Source organism: Bombina bombina, chromosome 6, assembly GCF_027579735.1.
Source record: "Bombina bombina isolate aBomBom1 chromosome 6, aBomBom1.pri, whole genome shotgun sequence".
In the NCBI taxonomy this organism is placed as follows: Eukaryota; Metazoa; Chordata; class Amphibia; order Anura; family Bombinatoridae; genus Bombina; species Bombina bombina.
The window spans coordinates 525701943-525724961 of NC_069504.1; the positions used below are offsets into that span (position 1 = coordinate 525701943).

The window sequence follows — 23019 nt, forward strand, 5'->3', positions numbered from 1 at the left end:
AGGTAGAGACCAAGGCGGACAGGATGACATGTCCACTAGATCTGCATACCAAGTCCTGCGTGGCCAAGCAGGTGCTATTAGAATTACTGATGCTCTCTCCTGTTTGATTTTGGCAATCAATCGAGGAAGCAGCGGGAAGGGTGGAAACACATAAGCCATCCTGAAGTTCCAAGGTGCTGTCAAAGCATCTATCAGAACTGCTCCCGGATCCCTGGATCTGGACCCGTAGCGAGGAAGTTTGGCGTTCTGGCGAGACGCCATGAGATCTATCTCTGGTTTGCCCCAACGTCGAAGTATTTGGGCAAAGACCTCCGGATGAAGTTCCCACTCCCCCGGATGAAGAGTCTGGCGACTCAAGAAATCCGCCTCCCAGTTCTCCACTCCCGGGATGTGGATTGCTGACAGGTGGCAAGAGTGAGACTCTGCCCAGCGAATTATCTTTGATACTTCCATCATTGCTAGGGAGCTTCTTGTCCCTCCCTGATGGTTGATGTAAGCTACAGTCGTGATGTTGTCCGACTGAAACCTGATGAACCCCCGAGTTATTAACTGGGGCCAAGCCAGAAGGGCATTGAGAACTGCTCTCAATTCCAGAATGTTTATTGGAAGGAGACTCTCCTCCTGATTCCATAGTCCCTGAGCCTTCAGAGAATTCCAGACAGCGCCCCAACCTAGTAGGCTGGCGTCTGTTGTTACAATTGTCCAGTCTGGCCTGCTGAATGGCATTCCCCTGGACAGGTGTGGCCGATGAAGCCACCATAGAAGAGAATTTCTGGTCTCTTGATTCAGATTCAGAGTAGGGGACAAATCTGAGTAATCCCCATTCCACTGACTTAGCATGCATAGTTGCAGCGGTCTGAGGTGTAGGCGTGCAAAAGGTACTATGTCCATTGCCGCTACCATTAAGCCGATCACCTCCATGCATTGAGCTACTGACGGGTGTTGAATGGAATGAAGGACGCGGCATGCATTTTGAAGTTTTGTTAACCTGTCTTCTGTCAGGTAAATCTTCATTTCTACAGAATCTATAAGAGTCCCCAAGAATGGAACTCTTGTGAGAGGAAAGAGAGAACTCTTCTTTTCGTTCACTTTCCATCCATGCGACCTTAGAAATGCCAGAACTAACTCTGTATGAGACTTGGCAGTTTGAAAGCTTGAAGCTTGTATTAGAATGTCGTCTAGGTACGGAGCTACCGAAATCCCTCGCGGTCTTAGTACCGCTAGAAGGGCACCCAGAACCTTTGTGAAGATTCTTGGAGCCGTAGCCAATCCGAATGGAAGAGCTACAAACTGGTAGTGCCTGTCTAAGAAGGCAAACCTTAGATACCGGTGATGATCTTTGTGGATCGGTATGTGAAGGTAAGCATCCTTTAAATCCACTGTGGTCATGTACTGACCCTCTTGGATCATGGGTAAAATTGTCCGAATAGTTTCCATTTTGAACGATGGAACTCTTAGGAATTTGTTTAGAGTCTTTAAATCTAAGATTGGCCTGAAAGTTCCCTCTTTTTTGGGAACCACAAACAGGTTTGAGTAGAACCCTTGTCCTTGTTCCGACCACGGAACCGGATGGATCACTCCCATTGTTAACAGATCTTGTACGCAGCGTAGAAACGCTTCTTTCTTTATCTGGTTTGTTGACAACCTTGACAGATGAAATCTCCCTCTTGGGGGAGATAATTTGAAGTCTAGAAGGTATCCCTGAGATATGATCTCTAGTGCCCAGGGATCCTGAACATCTCTTGCCCAGGCCTGGGCGAAGAGAGAGAGTCTGCCCCCTACTAGATCCGGTCCCGGATCGGGGGCTCTCGGTTCATGCTGTCTTTGGGGCAGCAGCAGGTTTCCTGGCCTGCTTGCTTTTGTTCCAGGACTGGTTAGGCTTCCAGCCTTGCCTGTAACGAGCAACAGCTCCTTCCTGTTTTGGTGCAGTGGAGGTTGATGCTGCTCCTGTTTTGAAATTCCGAAAGGGACGAAAATTAGACTGTCTAGCCTTAGCTTTGGCCTTGTCTTGAGGTAGGGCGTGGCCCTTACCTCCCGTAATGTCAGCGATAATTTCTTTCAAACCGGGCCCGAATAAGGACTGCCCCTTGAAAGGTATATTAAGTAATTTGGACTTAGAAGTAACATCAGCTGACCAGGATTTTAGCCACAGTGCCCTGCGTGCCTGTATGGCGAATCCTGAGTTCTTAGCCGTAAGTTTGGTTAAATGTACTACGGCCTCCGAAATGAAAGAATTAGCTAGTTTAAGGACTCTAAGCCTGTCCGTAATGTCGTCTAGCGTAGAGGAACTAAGGTTCTCTTCAAGCGACTCAATCCAAAATGCTGCCGCAGCCGTAATCGGCGCGATACATGCAAGGGGTTGTAATATAAAACCTTGTTGAACAAACATTTTCTTAAGGTAACCCTCTAATTTTTTATCCATTGGATCTGAGAAAGCACAGCTATCCTCCACCGGGATAGTGGTACGCTTAGCTAAAGTAGAAACTGCTCCCTCCACCTTGGGGACCGTTTGCCATAAGTCCCGAGTGGTGGCGTCTATTGGAAACATCTTTCTAAATATTGGAGGGGGTGAGAACGGCACACCGGGTCTATCCCACTCCTTAGTAACAATTTCAGTTAGTCTCTTAGGTATAGGAAAAACGTCAGTACTCGCCGGTACCGCAAAGTATTTATCCAACCTACACAGTTTCTCTGGTATTGCAACAGTGTTACAATCGTTGAGAGCTGCTAAGACCTCCCCTAGTAGTACACGGAGGTTCTCCAATTTAAATTTAAAATTTGAAATATCTGAGTCCAATCTGTTTGGATCAGAACCGTCACCCACAGAATGAAGCTCTCCGTCCTCATGCTCTGCGAGCTGTGACGCAGTATCAGACATGGCCCTAGCATTGTCAGCGCACTCTGTTCTCACCCCAGAGTGATCACGCTTGCCTCTTAGTTCAGGTAATTTAGACAAAACTTCAGTCATAACAGTAGCCATATCTTGTAATGTTATCTGTAATGGCCGCCCAGATGTACTAGGCGCCAAAATATCACGCACCTCCCGGGCGGGAGATGCAGGTACTGTCGCGTGAGGCGAGTTAGTCGGCATAACTCTCCCCTCGCTGTTTGGTGAAATTTGTTCACATTGTACAGATTGACTTTTATTTAAAGTAGCATCAATACAGTTAGTACATAAATTTCTATTGGGCTCCACCTTGGCATTGGAACAAATGACACAGATATCTTCCTCTGAGTCAGACATGTTTAACACACTAGCAAAAAACTTACAACTTGGTTATAATCTTTTTTAGCAAAAAACGTACTGTGCCTCAAAGAGGTACTAACGATTAAATGACAGTTGAAATAATGAACTGAAAAACAGTTATTGCATCAAATTTTAAAACAACACAACTTTTAGCAAAGGTTTGTTCCCATTAGTAAAAAACAACACTAATTAAATTTGTACATAAGAAAAACAAAACAACGTTTTTTATACACAGTCACTATAAGAATTCTCACAGCTCTGCTGAGAGAATTTACCTCCCTTCAAAGAAGTTTGAAGACCCCTGAGATCTGTCAGAGATGAACCGGATCATGCAGGACATATAAAAGTAGCTGACTGGAATTTTTTGATGCGTAGCAAAGAGCGCCAAAAACGGCCCCTCCCTCTCCCACACAGCAGTGAAGAGAAACGAAACTGTCACAATTAAAGCAAAAAACTGCCAAGTGGAAAATAATGCCCAAACATTTATTCACACAGTACCTCAGCAATGTAAACGATTCTACATTCCAGCAAAAACGTTTAACATGAGAATAGTTATTAAAAGGATTAGTGACCTTAACACAGTAGTTCCGGTGAAATACCATCCCCAGAATACTGAAGTGTATACATACATGTCATTTTAACGGTATGGCAGGCTTTTCTCATCAATTCCATTCAGAAAATAAAAACTGCCACATACCTCAATGCAGATTCATCTGCCCGCTGTCCCCTGATCTGAAGCCTTTACCTCCCTCAGATGGTCGAGAACAGCAATATGATCTTAACGACTCCGGTTAAAATCATAGTAAAAAATCTCTGTCAGATTCTTCCTCAAACTCTGCCAGAGAAGTAATAACACGCTCCGGTGCTATTTTAAAATAACAAACTTTTGATTGAAGTCATAAAAACTAAGTATAATCACCATAGTCCTCTCACACATCCTATCTAGTCGTTGGGTGCAAGAGAATGACTGGGACTGACGTAGAGGGGAGGAGCTATATGCAGCTCTGCTGGGTGAATCCTCTTGCATTTCCTGTTGGGGAGGAGTTATATCCCAGAAGTAATGATGACCCGTGGACTGATCACACATAACAGAAGAAATTAGCAATTTCTCATACATGTTATACTCCGTAGCTAGTTTAAGAGGTCATTAGAAACACATTAAGGGGAAACCAGTTTTACAGTACATTGTCCCTTTAAGTGTTATGCATCTCTAAATAAGTGGGTTTATAAGGATCATTTTAAAAAAGGTATAAAAAAAATGTGCGAGTCAAATAGCAAGGAAGGGAATTCCATAGAATGGGGATGCTATGGAAAAAGCCTGCTACACCTGCATGGTAGAATGTGATTCATTGTAAGTGGGGAAGGTAAAAGTTGTGAGAAGAGCACCAAGGATATACATTTTTAGTATAGGTTAGTGCAGAGTTACATATGTTATTAAGGGCTTTGTAAGTTAGGGTAAAAAAATTCAACTTTATTCTGCTGGTGAATGGAACACACTGAAGGGGCTGGTAGGGTCATGGCGACCCATTTAAGATGGATGAGGGTTACGTCAAGAACCTGGAAGGCCATGGTGTTGTGACGGGGTCTGGTGATAGAAAAGAACACTTTTAAATATGACTGAGATAGTAGACTTGAGTAAATTAGATATCAATGGCTTAAGCTGTGCCATGAGGAGGGAACCTACAGGCATTCTGTATTTGCCATGTTTAATGACAAATTAAACTCAAAATATAATTCCTCATAAAATATGCTTAGACATGTTGTTAAACAAATAACTTTGCAGCATACTTTCATTACTTATTTTGCCCATTTTTAATATAATGTTAACCAAGCAAAAGGCTGCAAATGATTGCCTGATTGGTGTAGGAGATAATGTATATCAATCCCTAATTGAACACAGCAAAGGAGAAAAGATAAATGTACTTAAAGAGATATTCTAGTAAAAATGAAAACTTTCATGATTCAGATAGGGCATGCAATTTTAAACAACTTTATCATTTACTTTTATCATCAAATTTGCAATGTTCTCTTGGTATTCTTTGTTGAAAGCTAAACCTAGGTAGGCTCATATGCTAATTTCTAAGCCATTGAAGGTGCCTCTTATCTCAAATTATTTGGACAGTTTTTCACACCTGGAAAGCCCTAGTTAGCTAGCCCTAGTGCCCTATAGATAACATCCACTCCTGTGGATTTACCTAAGAGTCAGCACTGGCTGGCCAAAATGCAAGTCTGTCAAAAGAATTGAAATAAGGGGGCAGTCTGCAGAGGCTTAGATACAAGGTAATCACAGAGGTAAAAAATATAACCACGCTGGTTATGTAAAACTGGGGAATAGGTAATAAAGGGATTATTTTTTAAGCAATAAAAATTCTGGAGTAAACTGTCTTTTTTTAAAAGAGTCTTTTCAAGTAGTATAAATCACTTGACTGCAACACAATGCAAAATTTGCTAACAAGACTTCAATTTTTACCCCTTAATGACCAGTGCCATGCAGGGTAGAGCACTGGTCATTTAGCCCTTAAGGACCAGCAGGTATCCTATACAGTGGCTTTGTCTTGAGCTGTTAATGCTCCTGTGATGGCGTGACCACGCTATTTCTGCATGCCTCAGGAGAAAAGCAGAGCAAAAATAACATAATGGAGGCCACCCGGGTTATCCCTGTGACCCCATGCCTGCCAGGGGGTGCTTGCACTTATGAGATACACGCTGCGATCAGTGTGTATCTCATGCTGCTGTTGGAAGCCTGCATGTGAGGATAGCCAGAAGCAGAGTGTCAAAAATGACAGCTACTGAGCATACAATCACTGTGACAGCCAGTCACAGTGTTTGTATACTTAAAATGGACCCTAAATACTAGCATGCCCCAGTGCATGCTGGCAACAGGCTCAGTGGCCAATCACTGGATACCTCAAGAGTGAGGCAGTCCAGTGATGCCCAAAAAAGTGGCTCATGGTCATGTGATTACTGTGACACCCAGTCATGTAAAAAAATGACAAACCATTGTTTGTTAACAATGGCTTTTCTTAGCCCTCTTCCCTTCTGTCACAGTGAACACATACAGTAAATAAAGTACAGGTATATCATTCTAATTTAATAAAGTGCTTTTATATATTTTTTTTAATACATTTTGTTTTAATAAAGTTTATTTTGTTTTTTTTTCTTTTTTACCCTTAAATTTTATTTTCGGCCCTTGGCGATAAAAGTGTAAAACATAATGTGTCAAAATACCCCTAGATAAATACCAAAAATCTCCTTAGACTTTAATGGAGATTAAAGGTTTTTATCACATCAATGGAAACTAGACCATAATAAATAATAGAATGTCATTTTTTTCGACTGTTATTGGCCTTTAACTCTTTTACCCAAAAAGATTTATATATACGTTATGCAGTACTTTGCCCATCGCACCACATAACATCTCTCTTCATATGGAAACAGAGCACGATAGGCGCTCCAGTTCCATATAAAGGCAGATAGCCGATTGTTACAGACAATGACACTATGTGTGTCACCGTCTGTAACAATCATCTTATGTGCTGGTGGAAGGTGTGGGAAAGAAGGATGGATGCGGGTTTGCAAGGGAGGGAGCGGCGGACAAGATCCTACACTGAAGAAAATTAAAGTTTGGAGGGGAGAGGGAGGAATGGGATGCTGTACTATAGAAAACTGTGTGGATTGGGAAAGGGTCACACTACATGACAATCGTGGGGAGGGGGAAAGGGGGCATCACTGCACTACAGAAAATAATAAATCCATTAAAAAAAATAGAAAATACATATAAACTAGGTACTGACAGACAGCTGCCAATACCTAAGATGGTCGCCACTAGTGGGGGGGTTAAAGAGCTGTTGGGGGGGGGGGGGGGAGAGGATCAGGGAGGTGGGAGGGTTGGAGATGGTTCCCTACATTGCAGAAAGAAATAATTATAATTAAAAAAATTGCCCTAAACTACATACTGGCAAACTGTCTGCCAGTACCTAAGATGGTGGGGAGGATTGTGGGTGGAGGGGTGAAAGAGAGCTGTTTGGGAGGATTCAGGGAGGTGGGAGGGTAATCACTACATTACAATACTATTGCACTTGCCTGCTAAATAATTAACCCCTCCACTGCCGAGAATTTCAGAACTGTGGAGCGCAGCTGCAATTAGCAGCCTTATAATTAACAAAAAGAAATGGAAAAGTCATGCATATCTGCTGTTTGTGAACAAAGGTGAACCTAGAGACGCTTTTACATCTATTTGTGTTATGACTGCATAAGATGTATGTAAATAATTTTAGCGAGAAAACCAAAATTTTTTTTTTTTTATATGATCACATTAGCCCGGTGAAACGGTGGCATGAAATATACCAAAATAGGCCTAGATCAATACCTTGGGTGTGTCCTCTTAAAATAAATAAAACATTTCTGTTTAAATGGAGCAATATCAAAAATGCTAAAAATCCTCTGGTATTTTGGTCATTTTTCTCTGAGATTCCCAGTAACAAAGGGATTAAAGGCATCCTCTCTCATTCATTTGCATGTTAGATAATCTTTTCCAGTGGTGCAAGGAACTGGATTTTTCAAACAGTAGTGCCCTTGGAACAAGTATAGTGCAGTAAAACATTGTAAATGATGTCAGTTACAGAAACTTCATACCAATAACGCACGTCACGGACTCTTTCTTGAAAACTAATGCTTCTTCCCCTCTGAAGACCAAGTATTTAACGTTGAGATATAAAACATGACAGAAAGACAACAGGCTAAAGCATATATTTATATATAATATACACAAGTGAAAAACATATTTTATTAGTTTTAGAAAACTGCATTAGAATAATGTGAGTAAAAGTATTCCAGGATGAAATGTCATAAGGAAGCATATATTATAAATTGTAAACATACTTGTCAACTGTAAAAAGTCTGTGTGCATTCATTTGCATATCTTGCCATGTCACTTTTTTTGTTTGTTTTTTAAATTCATGAGTCATTTATATTTTAATCTCAGAAAAAGATTAACATGGTTTCCAACCAATTGATCAACATATTTATTAATAATAAGATTCAGGGACATTCACAATCTAGATAGTTTTAATCAATAAGCATGTTTTTACAATGTATTTTGTTTTTTTTTTAAATTGTATTCTTTATCTTAAAGGGATATAACACAGCCTGTTTCATTGTTGTAATAAAAAAAGCACTAAGCAATGGGCTATACCTAATTGAAATAAGGGCTGCAACAACTAATCGGTAAGATTGATCATAAAAATAGTTGTCAAAGAATCTCATTATCAATTAGGTGGTCAGCGATTAGTTGGTTAATTGCACAGCACCAGCTGCTTCAATCCAATGAACTCCTGCACATGGTATTGTGCAAACATTTTTATTTATTATTTTTGCACAATCTTAGTTGCAGTAGATCATCAGATTAAATCAGCTGGTGCTGTGCAACTGACCAACTAATCGCTGACCACCTAATTGATGAGATTTGTTGACAACTATTTTTATGATCAAACTTACCGATTAGTTGTTGCAGCCCTAATAGAAATCATAGCAAAATGTATTACATCCCCCTCCCACTGGCACCAGTAGATGATCACCACACACAGTGACCCAGACAGTGTCACTGTGTGTAACGATCTGGCATCTGCCCTCATATGGAATTGGAGCACCGATCACACTCCGGTTCCATATGCGGGCAGATGCCTGTTCAGCTCTCGGCTTTAACTTAAAGGATTACTTTCTGTTATAATTTTTAAGCTAAACAACTAACATATTAAAGTTAATAAACATTAATTAAAACCTACTGACCTATATTTTCTCCAAAACGAAGTTTCATAACGTTCTAAAAGTTATATCTTTTATTCGCCGATGATGTCACGTTATACTGCCCACTATTTTCAGCACTGAGTGTTCAAAATACTTAAACCAATAACTTTGTGTTTAAAGCGCCATTTTGAAACCTAGGTATTGTAAACGGATTGGTACAGAGCAAAGGATACCCACGGAGTGGGTTTGGAAAACAATTAAATTTACAGACAAGATTTCTGATATACGGTAGAGATATGTTAATGAAATGCTATTGATAAAAAGCGTATTTGGGGTAGTTAGTTAGTAACAGGCATAGAAAATATTTACTTACAGTGTCCCTTTAACAGCCATGACTGCTGGAGCTTCCTGAAGCTCAGGATGTATATATACGTTGTGCGGTACGATAGCCTAAGTACCGCACAATATATATATATATATATATATATATACCCCAAGGCAGAACACTGTGCGATGTGCGATCTCATCGCAGAATCTGTAGTGTGTCTGCAGAAAGACCGGACGTGACAGTAAAAAAAAAAAATTGCCTGCACTTTTAATTTTTACCTGCAGGTGTCACTGTCCCGTTCTATCTCAGTCTAAATATTTACTACGTTGCTCTGTTTTCAATTTCTTCTCTCTTCCTGAACTCAAATGCGGAGGGTAAAAGATTGCAGAATTGGTAAGTCAGGGCCAGACATTATACATCCAAGTTTTCTGTGTGCTAAAGTTGTGAGTGAATTGGTAAACTTATTGGAAGTGTGTGTATATATTTTTTTAATAATAAATATGCAGTTTTTCATATTGCTCTCCCAACCCATGCTGCTTGCTAAGAGACGATCCTCAACCCTGACTTCCCACTCCCTTCTCTGTCTGAGCACCTTCATGCCTCAATTTGGATTATTTGCCTGCCACAATCGCTAGCAGGACCTGAAGCAACTCCACTTGTTTCACTAGATGAAGACTCCATATGTCCATCCTCCATTACATTTAAACAGCAGTATATCGGTGCCAGACAGAACACTGTGTGTGGAGCAGCTCCATATAAAGAAGACCGGCAATGCGTGTTCTACGCAGCAGCTGCCTATGACACACACTCAGAGTAGATGAAGAATATATCGTAGGCTCCTTGACACGCTACAGTGTAGCAGCATTCAGTTGCAATGTTTTCCCTCAATTTGAATTATTTGCCTGCCCACACAAATTTACTGTGGATCGATAGCCGGACCTGAAGCAACACTACTTGTTTCACTAGATGAAGACACTGCTTCACATTCCGTGGGCTTCTTGCACAGACCTGCCCCTGCATCAGTGCACAACATGGTGATTTGCAAGATATTATATACCGGAGACCAGGTACTGTACAGCATAACAATTTCTGAACGGATATCCCATGTTGTGCACTGATGCAGGGGCAGGTCTGTGCAAGAAGCCCACGGAATGTGAAGCAGTGTCTTCATCTAGTGAAACAAGTAGTGTTGCTTCAGGTCCGGCTAGCGATCCACAGTAAATTTGTGTGGGCAGGCAAATAATTCAAATTGAGGGAAAACATCGCAACTGAACGCTGCTACACTGTAGCGTGTCAAGGAGCCTACGATATATTCTTCATCTACTCTGAGTTTGTGTCATAGGCAGCTGCTGCGTAGAACACGCATTGCCGGTCTTCTTTATATGGAGCTGCTCCACACACAGTGTTCTGTCTGGCACCGATATACTGCTGTTTAAATGGAATGGAGGATGGACTGGGGTTACATACATATGCAGTAAAATACTTGGTCTGATTCAAGTATACATTCTGTTTGAGTTAATAAAGGTTGCACTGCTTGGACCTATTGTTGTCTTTTCTAATAACTATCTGTTTTGCTGGAGTGCAATGTGGATTTGCATATGGCTTATGATTGGAGGGTGGGCATTCTAGCCTCAAGCACAGCTCAGCCCTTTTCTTGGGGAATGCCAGCACCATCCAGAATATTTCAGGAGCAGGAAATAAAAAAGTAAAATGTACTAAAAGCATTGTTTTTCAAAATTCCTATACATATCTCATTTAATTAATTAGGGAATTTATTACTGGTATATGATCCATGATTTTAGTGTACACTGGCCCTTTAAAAAAAATGATTCTAGTAATCATAATAAAATCAGTATGGTGGGGTATATGTGCAGTGAAAGTATGTTTATATAATATATTGCAGGGGGTATGCATGAAGAGACCAGGGTGATATTGATATGAAGGGGGGGGTATGCATGAAGAGACCAGGGTGATATTGATATGAAGGGGGGGGGGGGGTATGCATGAAGAGACCATAATGATATTGAATACAAAGGGGGTATGCATGAAGAGAGTAGACCAGGGTGATATTGATATGCAGGGGGGTATGCATGAAGAGACCATGGTGATATTGATAAGCAAGGGTGGTATACATGAAGAGACCAGGGTGATATTGATATGCAGGGGGGGTATGCATGAAGAGACCAGGGTGATATTGATATGCAGGGGGGGTATGCATGAAGAGACCAGGGTGATATTGATATGCAGGGGGGTATGCATGAAGAGACCAGGGTGATATTGATATGCAGGGGGGTATGCATGAAGAGACCAGGGTGATATTGATATGCAGGGGGGTATGCATGAAGAGACCAGGGTGATATTGATATGCAGGGGGGTATGCATGAAGAGACCAGGGTGATATTGATATGCAGGGGGGTATGCATGAAGAGACCAGGGTGATATTGATATGCAGGGGGGTATGCATGAAGAGACCCGGGTGATATTGATATGCAGGGGTATATGCATGAAGAGACCAGGGTGATATTGATATGCAGGGGGGTATGCATGAAGAGACCATGGTGAAGTGATTTCTATTTCAAAATGACCTGCAGAACATTTTTAACTAAAAAAAATCTCATCGCAGAAAGTGAAAAAAAGTTCTGCTTCTGGGTATATATATATATATATATATATTTTGTTGGATCTGATTTGGGACATTCCATATTCTGCATAGGGGTGTATTGCGGTTTGGGATTATAATTAATGGGCATGATCAAGTTTTAATCATTTTTATATTTATTATTTTTATGATATTTTTATCATTATCTTTAATTTTATTTCATTTCATTTATTTTATCTACTTTCTCTTATTTTACTTTATTTTATTTGTTTACATTTTATTTGTTTACTTTTTCTTGTACTTCATTGACATTTGTTTATGACTGCTTTTGAGCATTACTTTGGTGTTCTCTGAGAGGTTATTAGGATGGTAAATTTAGTGGCTCTATCTATGGGTTTAACTAAATACAAACAGCTGCATTAACAACATATGCCGCTTTGAGTCACTCTGACTTATTATAGTATCCATTCCAAGATTCACTTTATTGGGCTGTACAGGGTTTAGATTCACATCTGTACCGGTAGTAATGGCAGTTTCGTTTCCGTATTTAGTCCAATAGTGTACAATGTCACTATGGCAACCTGGTATTTAGCATAGCGTGTAGCCGCATGACGTCATCACACAGAGTCGGGTGTGTGCGTCTCAGATGTCCGTCTGGCGGCCACGCTGCTAGCCCAGGTATGTGGTTTATGCGATAGGATCACATTGGTAAAATGGCATGTTATGTGTGATCTACTTTAAGTAAATTAGAGAGTGAGTTACTATTGCGCTACACTGAGTCTTACATTACTTTTGTTGGTGTATGAGCCCCAGGCTGTACCAGTATGCCTCATTGCCTTAGTTTGTTATAAGTGGCAAATATGAATACTCTGCCCATAATAAGCACTAATAACAGTATTGTCTTATCCTTTCAGAAGAGGCAATTATGAATGGTCTTGTAATTATGAATGGTCTTGTAACTCTACCCATATTACTTGATAGAGATTTTCTTGAGACCAGTTTGTCTAATTAGAATCTAAATTCATGTTATCCAGGTGGCTAACAATGTGCATATATTTCCACTGTGCACATTATTGTATAGTCACTAGTACACTTTTATACAGATACAACACATGTGTTAGTGGACACAGAGGTATTTTTTTCACATATTTTGTGAGTAGGAGAATCTGTGCTCACTGGAGATCGTGTTTTGCACACGATCTCCAGTGATTGGAGCTTCACCTGGGGAGGGTTATGTAGGCCTTTATAAGCCTGTTTATTTGCAATTTTTGTTTGTCAGAGGAAGGGACGTTTGAGGTCCCGAAACGTCACATTAAAGTTTTTTCACGCTTGATGTCTAAAGTCCAGTGAGTGCTTTGTCCTACGCACTATTACATACCCCTTGAGAGCACACTGGCAGGTGAATTGTTGGTGAGAGTGCATATACCTATGAACTTTTCTATATTATATAGTAAGCTGTTTACTGTTTATTAACACAATTTGTTTTTTTTATGTTTACTTTTATTTAACATTTTTTTACTGAAGGATCACTGTCTCATATCCCTTAAATACTTTAAAAATAATAAAAACAAAAAAGTCTAATTGTTAAAATCCATTGTATTTGAAGTGTCAGACATTAAAATGTAAACAATGGGGGTATGTACAGTCAATTCCATGGCCAGCAACAATATTGGCAACAGAGAACGAAACTTATTATCCACTGAATATCAGTTGATCCCATTGTCATACAGTTTTGAAAGCTATAAGGACTGATTTTGAGTGTGTACATCAAACTGCACTGAATGATACCACCTTCGAGAACTCTATGATCTAAACCAGTGTTTCTCTACTTTTTTGTAGCAAGTACAACCAGTGTTCCTCTACTTTTTTGTAGCAAGTACCCCTCTAGGCATACAGTTGTTTCCTATGTACCCCAACTGTAGCACAAATATTATTAATCTTTTACATGAGCAAAAATGGAAATCATGTGTATCACTTGATTTCACAAGCTTGTACTAGATATGTTAATGAAGTAAATTTATAGGAATCAGAAATTTGTTTTATGCTTTCCGGAATTTAATATTTGCCAATATTACCACAGAGAATAATAAACACATAAAACACAGATATATAGTCAGTTGCTATTAATAATTATATGCAATCAATGTCACTTCAGTATGATGCACTTTACCCATTTCACAGTGGCACATTTATCTGGCACTTGTCCCTGTGACACTTAATACACTTTCTCTGTTCATATCGGTGAAGCTCAACTCCAGCCCTCATATGTCACTAAAAAGCCAGAATCTAAAGTTTTACTTTAAAGTTCCCCCCGGGGGAATCAGTGTCTGATTCAATGCCGTGATTGGAGGAAGCCGGATTCCTCATTTTAGACCCAGGAAGAGGCTTTGTCAAGATTAAAAGGTAAGTATTTTTTCACAACGAGTGAAATGTAAATTTTGATGAATTAAAGTGCCCCTGTTTTTAATCGAATTTTTAAAAACCGGGCACTTTAGCATCAAAATTTACATTCACTTTAATACAGCCAAAACAGAGTATTAGACCAAGTATGGCATTAAGTACACAAGCGTTTGGGGTATCAGTACACATGCTACTAGAAGAGCATTTCAAGAAACTCATACTGCTTATTGAAAAATATGCTTTTATTGGAGTCCACATTTTTAAAACGATGGGGATTAGACGTGTGCATTCGGATCCTTAGGATCCAAATGTGGAAATAAAAGCACTATTCAGATCAGGGTGATTCTGGAGCAAGATAACTATGTTAAAGGGACACTGAACCCAATTTTTTTTCTTTCATGATTCAGATCGAGCATGCAATTTTAAGCAACTTTCTAATTCACTCCTATTATCATTTTTTCTTTGTTCTCTTGCTATCTTTATTTGAAAAAGGCATATAGGCTTTTTTGGTTAAGAATATGGACAGCACTTTTTTTATTGGTGGATGAATTTATCCGCCAATCAGCAAAAACCACCAAGGTTGTTCACCAAAAATGGGCCGGAATCTAAACTTACATTCTTGCATTTCAAATAAAGATACCAAGAGAATGAAGAAAATTTGATAATAGGAGTAAATTAGAAAGTTGCTTAAAATTGCATGCTCTATCTGAATCACAAAAGAAAAAATTTGTGTTCAGTGTCCCTATAACAGTTTTGATCAAGATGGATTGATTGTGGATGAAGATGTAGTCAGAGCTGATGGAGCAAGAGGAAATTACACCTCCAGCAACCGGGCTGCTCTCATGAATCCTGCTGTTCATGGAGAAAGAGGTTCCTATTCCTGGCGCTAGCTTCTCCTTAAGCCACCAGTGACTACCCTGGCAGTGAATATTTATTTAGAAAATGAGCCACTCCTTGCGGCAGAGAATGCCGTTTACGGGTGATCCCGGAGAGCAGATGCAGTCAACAACTGCAACAGTTGGAGGGGTTGGTGAAGGAAAGCTAGGCTGGATATCAGTTATCAAGCCAGTGAGGAATCTCTAGCCTATTATATGTATGTCCAAAAGTGATCTTGATCTTTGTGTCTATTTGTACCATGGTAATATTGCAGTGAAGAAGTAAGATGCGGCCTCTTTGTTCAAAACCAAGATAATTTACCAATAAAGGATTTTTTTTCTATTTAGAGTCTCATTACCTTCTTGTTATTTAAATACACAGTATCCTCTATTGAGGTAATTAAAGGGATAGTAAAGTCCAAATTAAACTTTCATGATTCAGATAGGGAATGACATTTTAAACAACTTTCTAATTTACTTTTATCATCAAATTTGCTTTGTTCTCTTGCTATTCTTAGTTCAAGGCTAATACTAGGTAGGCTCATATGCTAATTTCTAAGCCCTTGAAGGCCGCCTCTAATTTGAATGCATTTGACAGTTTTTCACAGCTAGAGGTAGTTCATGTATTTCATATAGATAACATTGTGCTCATGCAGGTGAAGTTATTTAACCCCTTAACCACCAACGATGTACAGGGTATGTCCTACAAAAAACGGTTGTTAACGACCAAGGATGTACCCTGTACGTCGTTGGTGTTTTCAAGCGGTGGAAGCGATCCTGATCGTTTCCAGACGCTTTCATGTTATTGCAGTGATACCTCGATATTGAGGCATCCTGCAATAACATTTTTTAGACATCCGATGCAGAGAGAGTCACTCTGTGGCCCTCTCTGCATCAGACATCGATGATCACGATTGTTGGTGGGTGGGTGGGTGGGCGGCCATTGATGGGGAGATGTGCGTCAGAGGGGACGGGATCACGTGCAGGGGCTCGCACGGGGCGGGTGGGAACGCTACACTATGGCACAATTTGCTTAGATAAGGTGGGAGAGAGGAGGGGGGTTTATCTAAGGGGTCTGGGAGGGGGTTGGTTATTGAGGGAGGGCAGCTACACTACAGAAAAATATTTAAAAATTAAAAAAAATATCATGTTTTATGGCCAACTGGGTACTGGCAGACAGCTACCCAAGATGGTGCACAATAAGGTAGAGGGGGAGAGGGGATCAAGAAGGTTGGGGGCTAAGGGGGGATCCTGCACAGCAGAATGTTTTTTTTTTTTTTTTTTTAAACTTTTATTTTAGTACTGGCAGACAACTTTCTGCCAGTACTTAAGATGGCAGGGACAATTGTGGGGTGGGGGAGGGAAGAGAGCTGTTTGGAGGGATCAGGGGGTGGGATGTGTCAGGTTGGAGGCTGATCTCTACACTAAAGCTAAAATTAACTCTACAAGCTCCCTACAAGCTACCTAATTAACCCCTTCACTGCTGGGCATAATACAAGTGTGGTGCGCAGCGGCATTTAGCGGCCTTCTAATTATCAAAAAGCAACACCAAAGCCATATATGTCTGCTATTTCTGAACAAATGGGATCCCAGAGAAGCTTTTACAACCATTTGTGCCATAATTGCACAAGCTATTTGTAAATAATTTCAGTGAGAACCCTAAAATTGTGAAAAATTTAACTTTTTTTTTTTTTTTTATTTGATCGCATTTGGCGGTGAAATGGTGGCATGAAATATACCAAAATGGGCCTAGATCAATACTTTGGGTTGTCTACTAGACTAAAACTAAAATTAACCCTACAAGCTCCCTAATTAACCCCTTCACTGCTGGGCATAATAAACGTGTGGTGCGCAGAGGCATTTAGCGGCCTTCAAATTACCAAAAAGCAACGCCAAAGCCATATAAGTCTGCTATTTCTGAACAAAGGGGATCCCAGAGAAGCATTTACAACCATTTGTCCCAGAATTGCACAAGCGGTTTGTAAATAATTTCAGTAAAAAAATCTAAAGTTTGTGAAAAAGTGAACAATTTTTTTTTATATTTGATCGCATTTGGCAGTGAAATTGTGACACGAAATATACCAAAATGGGCCTGGATCAATACTTAGGGTTGTCTTCTAAAATATATATATATATATATATATATATATATATATATATATGTCAAGGGATATTCAGGGATTCCTGACAGATATCAGTGTTCCAATGTAACTATCACTAATTTTGAAAAAAAAGTGGTTTGGAAATAGCAAAGTGCTACTTGTATTTATTGCCCTATAACTTGCAAAAAAAGCAAAGAACATGTAAACATTGGGTATTTCTAAACTCAAGACAAAATTTAGAAACTATTTAGCACAGGGGTTTTTTGGTGGTTGTAAATGTGTAACAGATTTTGGGGGTCAAAGTTAGAAATTTTTTTTATAGTAAATTATAAGATATGGTGAAAATAATGGTATTTTTAGAAAGTCCATTTAATGGCGAAAAAAATGGTATATAATATGTGTGGGTACAGTAAATGAGTAAGAGGAAAATTACAGCTAAACACAAGCACTGCAGAAATGTAAAAATAGCCTTGGTCCCAAACGGTCAGAAAACGGAAAAGTGTTGTGGTCACTAAGGGGTTAAAGTGATACTCCAACCAAAATTGGAAACCACATGGGTGCATTTCGGTATTGAACAGAAGCAATTTTGTAATATACATGCATTAGAAAAAATGCTTCTAATAAAAGCTATAGCTGTTTCAAAAGTGTATTTAAAGGGACATTAAACCCAAAAAAATTCTTTCAGAATCCATATAGAGAATACAATTTTAAACAGCATTCCAATTTACTTCTATTATATAATTTGCTTCATTCTTTAGATATCCTTTGTTGAAGAAATAGCAATGCACATGGGTGAGCCAATCACCAAAGGCATCTATTTTCAACCACCAATCAACAGCTACTGAGCCTATCTAGATATGCTTTTCAGAAAAGTATATTAAGAGAATGAAGCAAATTTGATAATTGAAGTAAATTGGAATGTTGTTTAAAATTGTATTTTTTATCTGAATCATGAAAGAAAAAAATTTGGATTTAATGTCCCTTTAAGTATGCACCGTGCACCAGCATTTTAACACAGCACTTGCTCAGTGAGCCTAAGGTGCTTGTACCATCTGGTAATGACTTAATTTGTTAATTGCTGACATGATACAAGCCCCACTGGCGCTCTGAGCAGCTGAATTATTAAAATGTGGGTGCAGTGACAATATCTATCTATGCAACAGTGATAACTTTTACTAGAAGCATTTTTGATAATACATGTATATTGCAATTTTTTCTATTCAAAGAAAGGAATGTCCCTGTAAGAGTCAGCACTCCTTGCCTGAAATGCAAGTCTGTCAAAAGATCTGAGATAAGGAGGCAGTCAGCAGAAGCTTATATACAAGGTATTTACAGAGGTAAAAAGTATATTTCTATAACAGTGCTGGTTATGCAAAACTGGGGAATGGTAATTAAAGGGATTATCTATCTTTTTAAACAATAACATTTTTTGGTGTTTACTTTCCCTTTAACACCAACAGGTGATGTATATGCATCCCAGTGTTCTCCCCAGAACTTTTTTAATGGGTGCACCATCTGGCTAAAAACGTAGCCAATATTAAGCTAAAATTAGCTAATATTAAAAATGTTAAATATTTACTGCCCAAATTATCGTTAAAACAATTTATGTTAAAATATACTTGTGCTTTGGATAGCAAAAAATGTTATATTGTAAAGTAGTTTAATGCCCCAACCAAGCTACTTCATAATGCCATTGGACTGGCAAAGTTTTCTGTGAATACTGCTAGGGCTCTATTTATCATTCCAATTCTCCTATATTTTCTCCTAAAAGTTCTCATGAGAAATAATTCCCCTATTTATCATTCAAAAATACTCCTAAAATTGGGCAAGTTCGACTGTAAAATTCTCCTACTCTGTTCTAACTCTCCTTGGAGAACATGTTTTCCAAAAAAAGGGTTAAATTAGATCTTTTTAGTCGTATTTCATATAGTTCTCATAATTCTCCTAGTTACAAATTTATCATTTATATTCTCCTGTGGAGGACTGAAAGTTCTCCTGCAAGTTCCTACCTTAAAGTTCTCCATAGCTAAAGTGGAGAACAGCATTAGAAATCTATTCTCTACCAGTTGTAGTAGCAGTTACACACACAAAAAAGGGCTCTACAAGGTGCAACAATTATCTGTAACAAAGCAAAATAATAATGGTTATTGGAGTGCAATAATAATTTATGATGGAGAAAAAAAATATATATAATGGAGCGCCAAAATAATATATAACAGAGCACAAAAATGATATCTATTGGGGCATAAAAATAAGATATAAAAAAGCGCTACAATTGAAGCACTAAAACAATGAAAATGTAGATCTATTTTCTTATATGAAAGTTTGCTGAAGAGGGGCGTTAACAAAGCTACTAGGAAGGCTGTATAAAGATTTCTATTGGTTTATATATGATTGACATGGAGAATAGTTGCTTATTAAGTAGAAGATACTAATCTGACTGGAGAAATTTATCATTAGTTCTCCCATGGAGAAAAAACAACTTTTTTAATGATAAATATGGGCGCACATGTGCGCCTCTCCTAAGGAGAGCTGTGGAGAACTGATAAGAGAACAGAAACGAGAATTCCCCAAATGATTGATAAATGGAGCCCTTAAAGGGATTCTAAACCCAATTTTTTTTCTTTCATGATTCAGATAGAGCATGAGATTTTATGCACCTTTCTAATGTACTAATATTATCAATTTTACTTTGTTCTCATGTTATCTTGATTTGAAAAAGCAGTACTGTAAGCTTTAGAGCTGGACCATTTTTTGTTCAGCACCTGGGTAGCACTTGCTGATTTGTGGCTAAATGTAGCAAACCAATCAGCAAACGCTACCGAGGTGCTGAACTAAAAATGGGCCGGCTCCTAACCTTTTATTACTTTTCAAATCAAGATAACATGAGAACAAATAAAAATTGATAATAGGAGTAAATTAGAAAATTGCATGCCCTATCTGAATCATGAAAGAAAAAAATTGGGGTTAATATCCCTTTAATTGGAAAGCAATGTGAATAACCACTAATGTAATGAAACAAAAAAAAGCAGCCAGTAAGCTAAGAACCCGAACATTAGAGCAATATGTATTGGGTTAGAAAAGTATCTGTACTATTTGGTATAGCACATAACACAAATAATAATAATACTTAGTACATTGGTATTTTATAGCTCAATCTGGAAAACAGAACTCAAATTATGCGTCACTCTGTGTGTCGGATAGTCAGGGATTCAAATGTATTAGACCTGAGGGAAACGATTACTAATCATAGGAGGGGGGGGGAGTTATTGTACTTGTGTTTTGTTTTTTTACTCATCTCCTGACATTTCTTATTTGTCCGGGACTAGAGGAAATTTGTGTTTAATTAGACTACTTTGAATTGCCATAATCGGGAGAGCAGGGACAAATACAGCTAGATGAATATATCTACTATATGTTCATGTTTGTGAGGGTCAGTTTTAGAACACTGCAGACTATTAAAAAAAACAAGAATACAATATGTTTTTTTATTCTGTAAAGTATACTATATGCAATCTGCACAAAGTCTGATAAGTAGTTTTCCCGCCTGTTACAACACAGAGGCCATGGCAGTCTGGGCCTCCATGCCCGCCACGCACACACAGGTCAGCCATTCAAGCTTTTACACCACCTAGCACCTCAAACCTCCGGACCCCGGGAATAGCTCGGCACTGTCCCGTATCCCCGGAAACCCACCGCCTTTAACGCAATAAACAGGAAATCGTTCGGATGATCTGGGTTCCGGGGGAAGTTGAATTATTTTTTACCACAGAAGAGATCAACTTCCACATCCGGTAGGGCCCGACACCCAAGACTGACCTGGAAAAGATTCGGTAACCTGACAAAACCAATATCAGCTCTGAGCGTACTTACCGTGCCCGCCGTACCTCTATCACTCAGCCCAGTTTCGACTGCTCTACTCTTAGCCGAGAGGTTTCACTTAGAACCGAACCGGTTTACTTCAAATGCCGTCTCATCGGCGCCGAAAATTCTCGCAGAAAAGTCCCTGCGTTTCTGGCGGATGTGCACTATATTTCAGTTATATGACATTTCACAACTGTGCATACAGAGACCATGAGTTAAGCTGCGATCACGTATATTTTGGAGTGCTTGTGTTTTTGTATATAACAAGGATCGAATACTACGGGGCATTTAATTATGCTTATATATTATTTTATTCAATTGATTTCATAATTTTAAGGAAAGGGAGGATGGCGGAGGGATATAGGGATGTGGCGGCGGTGTGACCAATGCGCATGCGTGTCTTAGATCAGTGGGAATAGATAGGTCTGTGTTCATTCATTTATTTTCTGGCATTTAGTATATTTTTGTGTTCCTCGTCTTTAAACTTATTGTTAAATTGATATTTGCGGCTTACACATAAGCTGGCACAGTTATCAACACTGTTACACTAATAGTGATACCTTGTCTTTTTATTAACATTAATGTAAATTATTCCTATAACTTTCAAAAAACATTACACGTTTCACAGGACGTTACATGCATTTTGGATCCTATGAAGATTTCAAAGTAACGTATGGAAGAAAAAAACAATATATACAAATATATTTTTGAGTAAGCATTTTATTATTATATTTTTTTACATTTTATACAAATTAGGAAACATCCAATGTACAATTTGTAACTTATTGGAGCATTTCAGTCTATAATAAAAGTAAATAATATATTGTTCTTTTTAATCTTGCACATTATGTACCAGTATGAAATTGCATTCTTACTATGAGATTGACATTTTTAATTGGACAAGCAATATGTTTTCCTAGAGGTAATTCATTTTTTTCATCTTTATTAATATTTGTACATAAAGGTTACACTCATTGGTCATTTTTTTGTTTTTAAATAAAGATAAAGTCTGTCAGATAAAGTTGTCTGTGCTTTCACAGTAATTTACAAACCCCTTGTCAAATGGGTATTTTTTTAAATACATCAATATACCACACAAGTATGTGGGAGTTATTAGCGGAAATAAGTAAGTTAAAGGGACACTGAACCCAAATGTTTTTCTTTCGTGATTCAGATTGATCATGCAATTTTAAGCAACATTCTAATTTACAACTATTATCGATTTTTCTTTGTTCTCTTGCTATCTTTTATTTGAAAAAGAAGCCATCTAAGCTTTTTTTTTTTAGGTTCAGAACTCTGGACAGCACTTTTTTTATTGGTGGATGATTGTATCCACCAATCCGCAAGGACAACCCAGGTTGTTCACCAAAAATGGGCCGGCATCTAAACTTACATTCTTGCATTTCAGATAAAGATACCAAGAAAATGAAAAATAAAAATTAATAGGAGTAAATTAGAAAGATGCTTAAAATGTCATAATCTATCTGAATCCCGAAAGAAAAAAATTGGGTTCAGTGTCCCTTTAAGCTTTTGATGTGAATGCTAATCACTTACATTTAGACTCATTGTTTAATTCCATGTACACAATGTTTATGTAGATGCTCTGCCTATGACGTATTTGGAAAAGCACTGAGATATACCATTTCTATATGGTGGGTTCTTTGAATTATGTATTTGTTAAATAAAAAAAATGTGCTGAAATCCCTGTCTTCTGTGTAGTAACTTATTTAGTCTCTACCGTTCTTCCTTTTAAACATTTATAAGTTAGTTTAAGGGTCTGCACATTTTTCCTTCATATAAGGTTAAAAACTCAAAGTAAATTTAAATTTGGGCCTAATATGTATTTAATTTTTTTATAT

General features: G+C 38.6%; 1 protein-coding gene across 3 annotated transcripts in view; it reads right to left on the bottom strand.

Moving 5' to 3' along the window:
• GABPB1 (GA binding protein transcription factor subunit beta 1) overlaps positions 1-23019 on the bottom strand; it is a 437479-nt gene that overhangs the window by 364559 nt on the left and 49901 nt on the right. The window contains exon 1 of one of the 3 annotated variants that reach the window (XM_053717437.1): positions 21170-21490. The exons of the other annotated variants lie outside the window; for them this stretch is intronic. The gene's annotated coding sequence lies outside the window, so the exon portion shown is untranslated. Of the gene's footprint in view, positions 1-21169; positions 21491-23019 lie in introns of those variants that run through there. 3 annotated transcript variants of the gene reach the window in all.